General features: G+C 40.5%; 2 long non-coding RNA genes across 2 annotated transcripts; one reads left to right on the top strand and one right to left on the bottom strand.

Annotated features, from left to right (window-relative positions):
* Positions 1-562: 562 nt before the first annotated feature.
* LOC134190205 (uncharacterized) lies at positions 563-3,045 on the bottom strand. Its single transcript, XR_009971611.1, has 3 exons — positions 2,873-3,045; positions 2,195-2,262; positions 563-797 (listed from the first exon to the last, which is right to left on the bottom strand). It is a non-coding gene; the product is annotated as an uncharacterized LOC134190205 (long non-coding RNA).
* A 6,731-nt stretch (positions 3,046-9,776) lies between these two features.
* Positions 9,777-14,556, top strand: LOC134190226 (uncharacterized). The gene is made up of 3 exons (XR_009971618.1): positions 9,777-9,808; positions 9,877-9,983; positions 14,324-14,556. It is a non-coding gene; the product is annotated as an uncharacterized LOC134190226 (long non-coding RNA).
* The last annotated feature ends 312 nt before the right edge of the window (positions 14,557-14,868 follow it).

Raw genomic sequence — 14,868 nt, 5'->3', positions numbered from 1 at the left:
AGAAAGCTCCGGTCAAAAAGAGTTCACAGTCTTCAAACAAGTATTGATAATAGGAGACAGAACGCTTGCTAAAATGGCCGGTATCAAGCAAAGTGTGGTGCTCTAGCACACAATAATTGTTTGCCTCCTCTTGTTTCATTCTTGTCTAGATTGATTACACAGTTACTTGTTCTAACTTCAGTTTGTTTACATCAGGTAGTTGTGCATTTTTGATTTGAGTAAAGCAGTGACTCACAAACTTTACTAATGTTTGCCTTATTGCATGATTTCTTTCTTGTTTGTGCTCTTGCAGAAGTAAGTAAATTAGTTTTAGTCAAAACGACTGTGCAGACTATTTGTCTTAGAAAACCAATGTGTAAGGAATACTTTGCCTAATTCTCCGTCAGCAAAGCATGTAAGGAAATCGAACATGTAAGAACAACATGTAAAAAATAGGTTCTTTTAATAACACATTTAGAAATTGTTCAAAGTCCACGGTAGAGTTCACCATTAATTAATTAACATAACAAATTTCACTTTGACTAATGGCTATACAACTATCTGTAAAAGTAAGCAAATATAAGGTTCCTAGTCATTGGCTGCAAACATATAATATCATGAGAATTCTAAAGGCAATTCAGACTGTACAAAAAAATTAAGCTGCCAATGAAAGCCATTCTAACAGCATTTAAGTCCCATGTAACATTTAAGTATTAAGTATGCCGTTACCCCTGACTTTGGCTAAGTCTCTAAGACTTTCCTGCCTTTAGAAGAACCAGTTGGCACCTGTCTGATAGGCCTTCTGTTAGACTTCTCCCCTGTACAAATACTCTATTTCAACTTCCTTACACCATTACACACGCACACACACACACACACTAGCCTCGCAAGCCAGGCTCTTCCGCGCAGTCGCTGACCGCACGTGAATCACACGAGGAGGAGGAGCTTTTACCGGAATTGCTCCAGCGCGAGAAGAGCCTGGTCGCTTTCGAGAACGTCATAGTGACGTGGGACCCCCGATCCGGTTTCATAGCTTGCATAAGGCTAATTCGATTTCCTAAAGAGCTCGTTACTGTAATTGCGCTGATACACGAAGCAGAGAGGTAGCCCTCCGCGGAGAGTGCGTGAACACAAAATCCAGTGAAGCTGTTGATGGACAAAGTGCTGGTGAATAATGAGCGTAGGAATGGCCTACATGGGACTGGTCCGCTGAACCTACACTCTCCAGCAACGTTTCTTTCGACTGAACTGATCTGCAGGTTTGCGCGAATTGAAACCGACGTAGAACTGTTCACCACTCTTGCGCGTCTACTCTGACATCTATTGTCTGTGGGAGAAATGGTGTGAGAACTGCTGGCCCAGTTTCACTCAATGGTTCATGAAAACAGTGGCCTAGAGCTTGTTGACCTCTCCACGTCATGATCAGATTGGCGTGTATTGCTAACGCAGTCTATGTGACGGTACTTTCGACTCAGCAAGCAGCACTTTTGTACGATATTGACTCTCCTCACGGTGAACTGGAAACATCTAGGCATGGGAAAACAGCAGTGCAGCGGACCTACCATGTTCAGGAAGTGTAGAGTTGACTTGTAGTTGCACGTGTACTACGTACGACTTGTTTCAATGCACGGACTCTGACTGCTACATATATACACTAACCGCGTACAATGAGTTCATTTCTCAAACTACCGCGCTACAGATCTAGATTCGGTGGTGTGCTGTTGGCGAACTGAATGCTGAAAAGGAGTCGTGACACTGCAGAATATTACATGGCTGAGCTGTCTACATACGTACTACAAGCGAACGATGATGTCAACTACGTACTTCGTGCAAAACAAGCAAGTGCGTGAAGCGATGTCGCGTGTTCTCAACTTTCATACCTACATGCTTACCTAATAGAATTAGCTTTATCAAGCTATGAAACCGGATCGGGGGTCCCACGTCACTATGACGTTCTCGAAAGCGACCAGGCTCTTCTCGCGCTGGAGCAATTCCGGTAAAAGCTCCTCCTCCTCGTGTGATGCACGTGCGGTTAGCTCAGCGACTGCGCGGAAGAGCCTGGCTTGCGAGGCTACACACACACACACACACACACACACACACACACACACACACACACACACACACACACACACACACACACACACACACACACACACACACACACACAGTATACTAATTATATAACTCAGTTACTGTCATTCATGTCACCAACCATATAACAACCAATGCCTAGTTTGAAATATAATGCCAGTTGCCAAAATGCATATCCAATGTATACACCTATAAGTGTCACAACACAATGACTGATACCATCAACTTAACTAAGAGTCATTAACTTAACTTAAATTAATTAACATAATTTAATTTAAGCCAATGTTAGCTCTAAATATAGATTACCTCAATAATAGCTGTGTGACAACCAGCAGTGTTATCAATATGTCGTCATCATCATCATCATATTCTATGCATTAGTAATTAGTATGTTGTTTACATTAAATGATCCGATTAGTAATGATTATTAGAGTACATTATTTTGTGTCCGTTTTTATCCAACTAGATAATGCTTAGTAAATATTGTGTACACACACATATCATATGCTGTTATTTTAATTGTATACTACCCTATTAGAGTGTTTACCTGTTAATAAATCTTTTTAGTAACTTAGTAGTTGTGAAATAGAATTAAATTACCCGAGTACTCTGCACTTTTCTGCATATTATTTAATTAATTGCACACAGGAAATAAATTTGCAATAAATAGTACATGATTTGATGTATGCAGTGCATGCAACAGTGTCAATATTGACGCATAAATCGCACCCGAAAAAAGATTTTATGCAAACTGAAAATTTGCTTAACTGCGAAGAATAGTAATTATAAACGACTTTACCTGTCGTCTAATTTATTGAAGTTGATTTGTGCCGAGAAAACAACGTTCAGCAGACGACAAAAACTGAGGCCCCCTTTCAATAAACGGCGCAGGTTACTGCTCGAAAGGTGCACAAAAAGACAGCAGTCCGTTTATGTCAAAATCGCGGTTGCAAGATGTCCATTGACTGCCGAGCCTCGTACTACCAGACCACTGCAAACCGCGAGAAACTGCATACGGGAACAGCTAAAGCCACACCCAACGGGGCCCCCCCAAAAAATTCGCTAGACAGGAGGGTCCTTGGAGTTAGGACCCCTCCTCTGCAACGACACGCCCATTGCAGTCAAAATATAAATTGAGGGCTTCTATTCTCTAAAAGACGAGTTCTAACCACTGTAACCAAAGTGAACGTACCTTATTGTTTTGATGGATAGTTAATTATATATATATATATATATATATATATATATATATATATATATTATTTTATTATATTTTTAGAAACTAACCCAAAACCAACCCAAACCCCGACTCTACAAAAAGTCTAGAACGTCATCAGAGCAATCTACAGACACTCTCTCTAGAATTACCTTTGCATTATACAACAGAGTTTAACACTGGAGTCGTTGTCACTGCTGTTTTCATTCTCTCAAATATTGCATTATGTGTGCTTGTCCAGCACTAGTATGTCATATCTTCAACTGTGTAAACTCCTTGGTAGATTCTGGATTGCTGCATCTAGTCTTCTTTTGAATATCTCAGGTGCTGGCGAGATACCATAGGGCATCCGCTTCCATCTGTATCGACCGTACTAAGGTACGTGTCGCAAGTTTGTCAGTAGGCTTGACTCGATCTTGTCTAGTTCAATTTGCCAAAAGCCGTTTCTCACATCCAAGACACTAAAGACTTTGGCTTGATACAGTTCTGGTAATAGGCCGTCCAAGGTCGGTAAAACTCCTCGTATTTTTAAGGTTTGGGAGTGGCCGCATTCCACGCGCACCCTGATTAGCATCGTTTCCGTTGTTAATAGGTCGGTCGAACAGTTGACGAAGAACTAACCATGTTGATGAACTCCTAGTAAGACGTTTCTGACAAGCGGATAGTCTTCATACGTCAGTTTGGGCCTGCCAGACGAGAAATCGCGATACATCCTGTTTATTCGGGAGTTTGTAGACACTAAACTATTTGAATAAGTTCCCGTACGCTGGAGTGCCCAAGTGAAATGGTTGGCACTGCAAATGCAGCGCCAAAAATGTACTTAGCGCTGGGCATATGTACTGTTTACTTAAGGCATGGGACACTCTCACGCATACTGGTAACTATAGTAGGTATGCCTAGATGCATGTACGCACGACAGCCGCTGTCTGCATAGTCATCAGACCTACTCTTGCTTGGCCAGTAGGAGTCATGCACTCAATCGTTCTTTGCTTTGACATATTGACATTTTAGAAGACGCCTAGGATCGGGTTATTGGCCACGCCTTCCAGTCTCAGCTGCGTCTTGAATGTAGAAGAGTCGTCGGTCCAGTCCAATCATGTACTTACTCATAATCGTAAAAAGCTAAGCGGGCCTCGAGTGGTAATGGAGAAGTGGCCAAGAAAGATTTGGAAGACATAAACGCAGAAGGCCCGAGGGCTAAGAAAGCTACCATGTTGCTCGAAAAGATGATACTAGATCAGGCAAAGACATAAAAAATTTGCAAACATTGTAGCAAATACCAAACCGACGGAAGAAATCGGAATGCAATTCGAGATCGGTCTAAGCAATTTGAAGTAGCGCAAAAGCTGCTAATCGAAAAACAACGGCATTTTAAAAGGTGTTTGGCAGCAAGAAAAATTTTAAAGTAATTTACATTGATATATGTGGTCCTAGGATATTGTATGCTATAGGTATATCTTTGGGCCTAGAAGCTGTTTTGATGCGCATGCTACTGGCTGATTGATGTACATGTTACAGAATCTTGCAATATTTGATTATTCGCTGGCATATGCTGTACTATGTCAATACATGCCAATTCTCTGTCTGCATATGAACAATTTCTGAATTGTCGTTATCACTTCCTGGAGTTCATTGCATGTATGCTCTCGACAATGTGTCTGCTAAATACATGTGCTTGCCTTGCTTGTAGACAATGTTGATGTCATACTTTTGTAGGCGTAATAGCATTCTCTGTAGCCTCTTTGCTGTAGACTGTAGAGGCTAGGCTTGCGATATTGTCTCCAGTGGCTTGTGGTCTGTTTCCACGTTCACTGTCCTTCCGTATGTGAAATTTATCGTCTCCAAACACAATAGAGAGCAATTCGGGCCTTCTCTATCTGTGCGTAATTCTTTCTGCTACTGTCAAGGATCTGCTTGTGTAAAGCAACAAGCGGTCCTCTCTGCATTAGGCTGCTCCAAGGGCTGTCTAATACACATCACTTTGTACTATTTGACTGGCAAAACGAGATGCCAGTCAAACTGAATGGAACCACCACAATAACAATAGAAGATAATGCCACTCTTCCAAGTAATTAACTGGCAGGCTTTCATTGAAAACCGTCGGCAGAAACGCTCGCTTGTCAACTTCATCTCTCTAGAGTTGTTGTTAGTCTGACACTGCAAAGTGCCTAACAGACGAACAGAAGATTGTTGTAGCTGGTGGGTTTGATGGAAAGAACGCGACAAAGCTGGCTTAAAGCATATAGAATGGCCAAGTATGTGCACGAGAACCACCTTTAGACAGCAATATCATGAGCAAGGTGACAGTAGGGTCTGAAAGCAAGTTTCTCCTGCTAAACCAGCTAGGGCAAGCTCTGCAAGAAGACCCTGACTTAGCAGACATTGAACAACCATTGCTTTCATCTGTGTTTCAACTGCTGTTTGTGTCAACTGGCTGTGACTACATTTCTTCTTTTTTTGCCAGAATGGGCAAGGCAACTTTCTTGAACACACTAGCTGTCCCAGAATGCATCGTTTATAATTGGATCTTCAATGAAACATCATGGTACATTAACAGATGAAGATATGAATTCATGACTATTGGCCTAGCTTCTAGCGTCTTGTTAGTGCAACATATTTCAAAAAGCACAGAGCTGCATTTGAACATGAAACAGCAGAACAACTATTTTTTCAAGTCATTAGGAGATACTCAGCTGTCAATTAACCACCCAACACATCCTGTTTCTTGACTCTATACGAGACACCATCTGTTCCAGAATTCCATTTGAAGACGAAATGCCACCATCAGCTAAAGCTCTGAGACTACATTGGCTATAAGATCTGTTTGGGTCATTAATTGACCTCTAGAGTCAGGCAGATAGTCAAGTGGTTGAAATGAAGGACGTTACTCAATCAGGCTGGGAGGTATAGACTCAAGTGGATTGAAAGTACTGTGAGAAACTCCAGAGCATGTTGTTGCAATGCATGAAAGAATTTCTTTGCTCAATCGATCGTGGCTGTGAATGTAAGACAGGATGTCTAAGAATTAAGTAAATGCAGCCAGTGTGCAAAGAAAGGTCAATATTGTGAACCTGGTTGCTGGTGTGTCCAGTGCTGTAATGTGAGATCTGGACCAGTATTAAGTGACTGTGAAAATGAAACAATATGGCAAGAAGAAACAGAGGACACTAGGGCTAGACATCACATGGAAAGAGATCTAGATAAAGTGGACGATGACAGTGAAGCTACTGAATCAAACTCAGATCAACAGAATGTCGGGTGTGAAAATTTAGTATGATTAAATTAATCAAGTCCTTAATTAACTATATTGTAAGGTTTCTATATGTCATCATCACTGCAAATCATACATTCCTCAGAGAGAGTCATTGCCTATGGCTGCATTATTAATTAATCAGCACTCTAATTCTAAACCATTCATCACTACTAAGTAGTATTTAAGTTCAGACTCTTCGCAGTGACGTAAGTATCAGCACTAATTAGGTAATAATCATAAATGTAACCACACACGTACATACCAATAGTCAGAAACGGGACAACAAAGTTAGTTTTACTTGTTCTGGACAGTGGTCTCAAAGATGAAACCTCAGGTCTGAACGTCGGCTATTAGCAAGTACCGCATAAGATGAAGAATTGGCGGGGAGTTTATTTTGGCAGATTGGCGGAGTTTCCAGCGACCGCCAATAATTTTGGCCACCAAGATAGAGCTAGACGGGTATGATGTTATCTAACTTGACGTCATCACCCACATTTTTTCGGCAATAATAATAGCGATAACAAATAATTAAATAGTGGCAACATCATAGGAATCATGTGGGTTCTGTTCTTCACGCTTACGTAATTACACAGCAATTCTTCATCAATAGTTGGAGGCCACGAAGCCACGGAAATGTGATGGCTACGAATGCAGCTGTTAACTGCAAAACCCTCCATGACGGTCACGTGTCAAGTGGGTGGAGACTAGGGTCGACGCCTACATCAATTTATCCAACAGCGACGTTAAACCGCCAAAATAAAATCCGCCAGTATGATTTTTTGTCAATTTCATAGCAAACCGCCAAAATAAACTCTCGCCAATATTTCATCTTATACGGTACATCGCAACACGCATACTGTCACCAGCACAAGCCTATCAAAATTTGAAGACGTTGGTGTTACAGAGCCTCGACACTGCAATATTTTTGGGTCTACTTCACTCACACATCCCGGATATATAGCCCGGATATATCTAACTTGCACGTGCACGGCAGACCATTCTCACGTGCACGCATGGCTCATACTCGATCATGATTTAGTAGTTCGAAATGTGTTGTTATGCTGACAGATCGCGCTTTCTCTGCGAGCAGTCGCCACACTGAGAAAGCAAGAGGCCAGTGAAAGGAGAGCCCCAATACGGGGAATGTTGGTTGCTACAAACCGTTCTTTGCAGAAATTGACTTTCTCGAGAAACAATTGACTCCAGAAAAGCTTTACGTGATGCGGTTATCATAGAAGACGGCAGAGGTTTGTACATTTTGCTAATTAATTGATATTAGTTAATTAGCTAATTATTTATCTAGTAGAATAAAGTATTTAGTAACATTAAAGCACAATTTATGTATTTATGAACCTTAAATGTGATTTAGTAAATAGTAATTTATAATTTATAAGTATATATATATATATATATATATATATATATATATATATATATATATATATATATATATATATATATATATATATATATATATATATATATATATATATATATATGTATGTATGTATGTATGTATGTATGTATGTATAGGTTATCGCCTGCATTCCAGAGCAATATCATATTTATTGCCCGAGCATCATTTATTGCACGAGTCGTAGGCGAGTGTGATAAATGTTGAGAGGGCAAGAAATATGATATTGCTCTGGAACAAGGGTGATAACCGACTTAGTTACTGGCACGTGGCCTTACCCAATGAGCGTTTGAGTAGCTGACCATATAGTTAGTGTTCCTGGTTTGGCGACAGTAAGATTTAGTGTAAGGTTTCAGTATCAGGGACAGTCCCATGGCAAGCATGTAATAATTGTATAATTGTGAGAGCAGGCAATAGCTATGGTATGTGTGCAATAACTAAACAATGCCGGCACTTGGCCCAATACAGATATTATTGCACCGTCTACGAGAGCGCTCATTGGGTAGGGGCCACGTACCGGTAACTAAATATATATATACTAGTAACTATTGCAGAAGAACCTGTTTATTAATCATGTACTCAGCTGTTACCGAAATTAATTTGTTTACATAAGAAATGTATGGCAAACAGGCAGGATTGCAGGAAGTTGTTGATCTGGACTGTCTGTTGCCACAGAACACAGTTTTTTATTAGCCTAAAATACATAGAATCAATCCATGATCCATTTTAACAATAAAATTAAAACGCACACAATGAAGATGCCTATTTCTCTAGTGGGTGCACAGTTTGCTAGACATAAAACAGGAATGACTTGTTCTGAACACTCATCTTGAACACTAACTACAATCTGTTTCTCTCGTTATATTAAGGAATATTAACATAAATAGTTTACTCAACTCAAAAAGTCTTGTATCCTTGTACAGTTTAGATGGCATTAGGGGTATTTGTTTTCAAACTTATTGTCAGATTGTGGTTTCTATTTGCTCTCTGGTGGATTTGTTTTGGGATAATGTTTTGTTGAATATGTTGGTTGTAGTTTTGGCTTTCATGAACAAACTTGGATGTCCTGCTGATGCTGGACGGGTAGAAAAGGACTTGAAGTGTCGTCTAGCTACAGCAGTAGGTTGCAGTCGAATCTGTTTCTTTTGTTTTCTAACTCTCACCTCTTTACCAAACATGTGTAGAGCAGAAAGCAGTCGCTGCTGCGTACCAGGTGAATGGATTTCTTAGCCTCGTAGTTTCCAATAATTGGAACAAAACCTTTCTGCTGCAGCTATGAAGCTGTCTGTGACATGACTTTCGTGCTGCCCTTTCTTGATATCTTTAGTGACCTGTAGTACGCTTTCAATGACGTCCCTTGACGTTTCATAGCTTCCTCTGTTAATTGGTTGTGCTTGATTTCTTTGAAATGTATTGCTAAAATTAATGTTGTCGTCAGCTGCAGTTGCCACTCCAGTTGTATCACAAGAACAAGGGGCAATTTTTTCAAAGGAACGTTTGATATCTTTATCAGACCAATTCACACTGATGGAAAGAGACTTTAGATGTTCTTTTTCTGCTCTTTGGTGGACACTACTGTAAAAGGAAATGGGTTGGCAGTGTTGTCCTAATGCCACTGCTGCAAAAAGCTGACGGCCTTGAGGCGAATATGTTGGGATAGTATTGACACTGCTTTGCGATACTTCATTGCTGCTGCAAATTAGTGTTTGCAAGGTTGACTTTGCATTCCGATGAGACAGGTGCACTTACTCAGTTGTAAGTCTACTACCCACGTTGTATTGTTATCTGACTGACTCACAACAGTGTAAATGTTTAGGTCATCTGTTGCGACAATGTTGCGATATGGAATGGTGTACGCTTTCACTCCTGTCACAGTAAATCTTGTAGACATGAAATGATCTAATCTGTTTATGTCAACAGATATTAAACGTTGCTGGTATACAGTTTGAGAGTCTGTGTGAGAAGATTGAACATTTGTACCGCATTCCAAGCTTTATTCTTTTGGAAAAGGATGTCTTTTATGATGCGTATGCTAGCCTCTGAATAATTGTTAGTATAATAATTGTTAGTATAGTTGCCTCGTGTGGGAAAGTTCTTTCGGAAACACGCAGCCCATTCTGTCCTCTGTTGCCAGTAATCACCTAGTCTCTTTTTGAATGTCTGAAAAGGGCTTTTGTCTACTTCACATTTGATTTCAGTCAAAGCTTGCTCACTTGGGGCATAAACAAGTAGTTTTGTTAGTGCCATGCAGGTAATTCTGTCTGTGTCACAGATACCAGAATTTGGGCTCCAAAGCCATCTCTGTGTACTTTGTAAAAAATGAAAGACATCTAGGTGCAATTCCACTTGAGGCCATGTACTCTTTAGAGCAATCCGTTTGCTTGCACAGTCATTGTCAATAGTGTTAGTGGTCCAAGATTTGGGCGTCTTCCAAAAAATGCACACTTGGACAGTATGTGGCACAGTGCTGTAAACCCTGCTGACAAGGTAACAGCATCTTCACTGGATGTAATAGTTGCAGCAAGTGGTAGAGCTCCTACTGATGTGCCGCAAGTAAGTATGAACAGAGCTGTGTTCAAGTTATCAAGACTGGCTGTTGAGTCACAAAAGGCTAGCTCTGCACTTGTGTAACCATTTCATGGACTGTGGCCATGAGAGGAGTGACTAGAGCTAAAAGGAAGGGCATGGCATCAGTCTTTTTGGTTGTTAGTTGAGGTTCCACCATATTCATTGCAGCTGCTGCTTCATAAGGGTTGAAGAAATACTCGCCCACCCTCTTTTTATGTTCCTTGTTGTATCGTTGTACTTCCTCAAGCAGTCGCTCAAACATAGCCTCTCCATTTTCTGGTTCAATGTTGTCTGGTCGCTATTTTCTAAAGAGGCGTTGAACGTCTTGTACATTTGGGTTTATGGCTCTGTCTGCAAGAGTGCTTTCACCTTCTCTTGGATCACTCTTCAGTTGTGTGGTGTATTGTGTGTACTAATTAGTTAGAGGCGGAGTTACAATGACATGTCTAAGATAGCCATAGGGCAATTGCATTGTTAGAGTCTGTGTTCTGCGTTCAGACATATGTCAGTGTGTCTATAGCAATAGAGCGTCAGTCTTCTGTGGTGTAGAATCAGTGTGTGTGTATAAGTACAAGTGCAGTACAAGTTGCAGCTGGGTCAAGCATTCATGTTTTGCAGAGGCAGCAGAGCTGCCAGACTCAAAGAGACTAATGTACTCTTTTTTCACAGCTTCTGTGACTGGCCTAAAGCTGAGCGCATGGCCACTGTGGTTTGGGTGTTTACTTCAGATTGATAAGGGAAGGATAGTCAGGGTGGTCTGAGATTCTAGATGCCTCAGGTGGGTATACCCTAACTGCCATACTGACGCGATTAATACCCCAGGCCTCGAGTAAAGTCGCATCCCCACCTTTTGTCCAGGTCCTAAGATTTTCACACCTTTTAATTCTTTAATTGGTGCTAATTGGCGCTTTCTATGTAGACTAGCTTCTTTAATTGCCTACGAATTTGGCAACATGTTCTAGGCAGCTATGCCCAAGAGATATTGTAGCTTCACTGTTGAATACAAGATCAGCGTTGTTGAATGGCATCAAGGCAATGGCTCGGTGGTGTCAAAAACCGCCAACCAATTTAGCATAGACAGGAAGTGTGTGTGGGACTGGAATGCAAAGTACGAGGAGCTAAAGCGACACGAAGCAACTCTGAAAGGAAAGAAAGCAAGAAAGATGCACAGCGGACGTGAACCATTAAGTGTACAGCTTGATGACCGGGTGCTTGACTTTTTGCAAGAGAGGCGAAACTTTGGCCTGGCAGTTTCTAACGTCGCACTGATAGACGAAGCAAAGCTAGTTGCTGCAGAACTAAACATTGTAGGATTTAAAGCAAGCAATGGATGGCTTCTCAGCAAGGCTTTAATGTAGGACTACGGCACAAAATGAATGAGTCTCAAGCCCTTCCGGAGCATTATCAAGATGACCTTCTCGGATTTTGCCGACAAATTATCCGGTTGTGAGAGACACATGACAGGTGGTTAATTACTTGTCAAATAATTAAGTTAATTACTTCCACCAATGAACACCTGTGGTGTCAGGTTTTGAGTAAAGTCCCATTCCCTAGTTTACCTTTGATGCTAGCCAACCATGGGGGGTGGGGTATTATTCGTGTCAGTACGGTATTAAAGTGCTAGAACACATTGAGTTTTTGTCTCGTGTGAAACAATGTAGGGTGGTTTTCTTTAGTTTGCGCTTGCTTTCTGTGGACATTTGTGACAGTTTTCTGTTTTCTGTAATGATGACAATGACGAACAGACTTAAAAGGAGGCGTTGTCTTCTTGCTTTGAAAGCAGTAGTGATTCGATAGGTGGTTTTTGAAACCTCTTTAAAATGTTTAATCCACTGGACAGCTGCAGTTTCACAATTGACACTTGTCCATGCTTCTAGAGTAAAGTTGCTTGTTTCAGCTCCTAGGAAACTTTCCGATTCATGCTGACAATAAGAGTCAACAAAATAGTTGTACTGCTGAGGGAGCAAGGATATAATACTGGTAGGGAGGCTTGAATCAGATTTGCATTCTTGTTTGGCTTCAAGTGGGTGCTCTAGATTGGCTGCACTGGTAGTTTGAAATTGTTGAAATGTGTCTGTGCTCAAAGTGCATCTTTTCACTTAAACTGACTGTTGTTCTACAGCAGGCATGGAGGTTTCACTGACATTGTCAGCTTCTGTACTCTGTGAATGACTCATTAGAAGTGCACTAGGTTACATTAGAAAAGAAAGGATTCCTCTTGCCAGCTGAAACGGCCTTCGAAAGTGATTTTTTTCCTACCAACTTTGCTTTGTCAGGCACATAGCAGGAGGGCTGATCAGTAGTTGCTTTGCACAGTGAAGCTGCTGAAAAGTTACAATTTTCTCCTGAAACTTTGGTCTTGAAAGTTTTACTCGAACTTAAGCAAAGCTTTCGGCGTTCATGTTGCTTGAGATGGTGGCTTTGGATTTGCTGAGACTGCAAGGTTTCATCAACTAAATATGGACTTATCTATGATATTTGAAATTTTAATTTGATCAGAAAGCAGCCATACTGCTAAGGTATTGTTCAGGTAGTGAGCATAATGGCTTGGTTGAAGGTAATTTTTTAAAGTTTGAGTTTTGCTTTGTCACAATAGAAGGGCAGCTGTGGTGAACAGATGTATGCCCACAGATTCTCCAGAGAAAATGCTGCAGATGCCACAAAACAAAGGCAATAACCCCACAAAGGGAAGAACATGTTTGTATTGGGAAATTTTTGCAATGCCTTGATCATGCGTGTTTTCCATCTTTGTCAAATGTCAGTATATGCATAGGATCAAATCATGAATATCCACTCTTTCACCTAAGGCAGCGCTTAGATAGTCCAGTGTTTGTATTAGTTCTACCAACAAGTTGGTAGGAACTGGGTATCCCAATGGGTTACCATAGAAGGAAACTTTTGAATTCAAATCTAAAGCAACCACTGTTCAATGATTGCCACTCATAAATTTATTTGATGCAACAGAAGATCCAGTTATGGCATCAATTTGTACATTGACAATCAGGAATACCGGTATAAGTCTAATCTTCTTTCTGTTGTTCACAGCTGATGCTATGGATGTGTTCAACGTGAATTTGCAAACTTCAGATAGCACAAGGCAAAGACAATCTTGTGATGAGCGATTGAGAAGCCATGCCATACCTTCAAGCAGTGTATCAGGCAACCATCTGTCACATGCCAGTCTAGACATTTGGTAGCTAGTCACGTCACCAAATGCCACAGCAGAGGCTGGCTTGTCTGACAGAATTTGTTGAAATTGCTGTATCTTGCTCAAGTTCAAGAGTTCAAGATTCAAGTGTCAGGAATGTGACAGTCCTCGTTGAACCACTTGTCTTCTTGAATAACCTGTAAGTGGACACCACTTAGACAGAAGTATGGACATTTAGTTAATGAACAAACTCATTCAACTCAAAGTATTTTTATTACTTTACTGCAGCTGGGTGGCAGAGTATTAATAATCGACATTTGTATTTGTGAATTCAGTTGACACGAGTAGTGGTAAGGTAATACAATTTGTGGTATTCTGGACAGGAACAAATTCCCATGCATATTGGTTAACATCTACACTGTCTAAACAAGATAGTGTAGGCACACTTTAGAAGAAGCATGCTTTAGGATGTGTGGTACATGTGATTACAAGTAACTAGTTCATGTAATGTACAATCTCATAATTAAATGGGACATGAAATGCTAACTAAAATCATCTAGTCACTTAGACAGAACACTACAATGCATAGAAAGAGAGTCAAAAATTTATCTGCAGAATGAGATGCTTTAATAGTTTGCATTGTGTGTATAGGATGTGTGAAGAATATTGGAAGGTGGATCAGGGAATGACATGTCAAAGTACTCTCTAGCAAAATCTAGCGACTGCTGTGACATTTCTTACCAGATTTATGATGTTTATTTACCAGTTTACAATGCTGTATACGCATAACTCAATCTTAACCAGATATAGTCGTTACCAGTTGGATATAATAGTGTACGTTCTAGATGTTGAAGAAAGTAACATGATAATGTTTTGTGCTTGTATATACGTAGTTCCATTTGTGGTCAGTTTGAGCATGGTATAAGGTGAATACGCATCATGAACTGCTCCATCTCATCATAGTAAAGAAACACCGCTCTTTGGTATTTATCAAGCTTTGAAACCAGAATTACTGATTTAACAGCTAACCCTCATATATGGAGCCCTATCTGAGAGCAACTCCCAATTTAACAGCCAGGGACACAATGAATGGCAGATCGTTCAAGTGAGCATTATAGATATAAATAGATACACACATGATGTTGCAAATTTATTCAGAAATCCCTTTCAGCATGGCTGGTCTTCCAAAAGATCCT

This window comes from Corticium candelabrum, chromosome 14 (genome assembly GCF_963422355.1).
Source record: "Corticium candelabrum chromosome 14, ooCorCand1.1, whole genome shotgun sequence".
NCBI lineage: Eukaryota > Metazoa > Porifera > Homoscleromorpha > Homosclerophorida > Plakinidae > Corticium > Corticium candelabrum.
The sequence above is the reverse complement of the archived record's forward strand: the minus strand, read 5'-3'. Positions and strand labels throughout refer to the sequence as shown.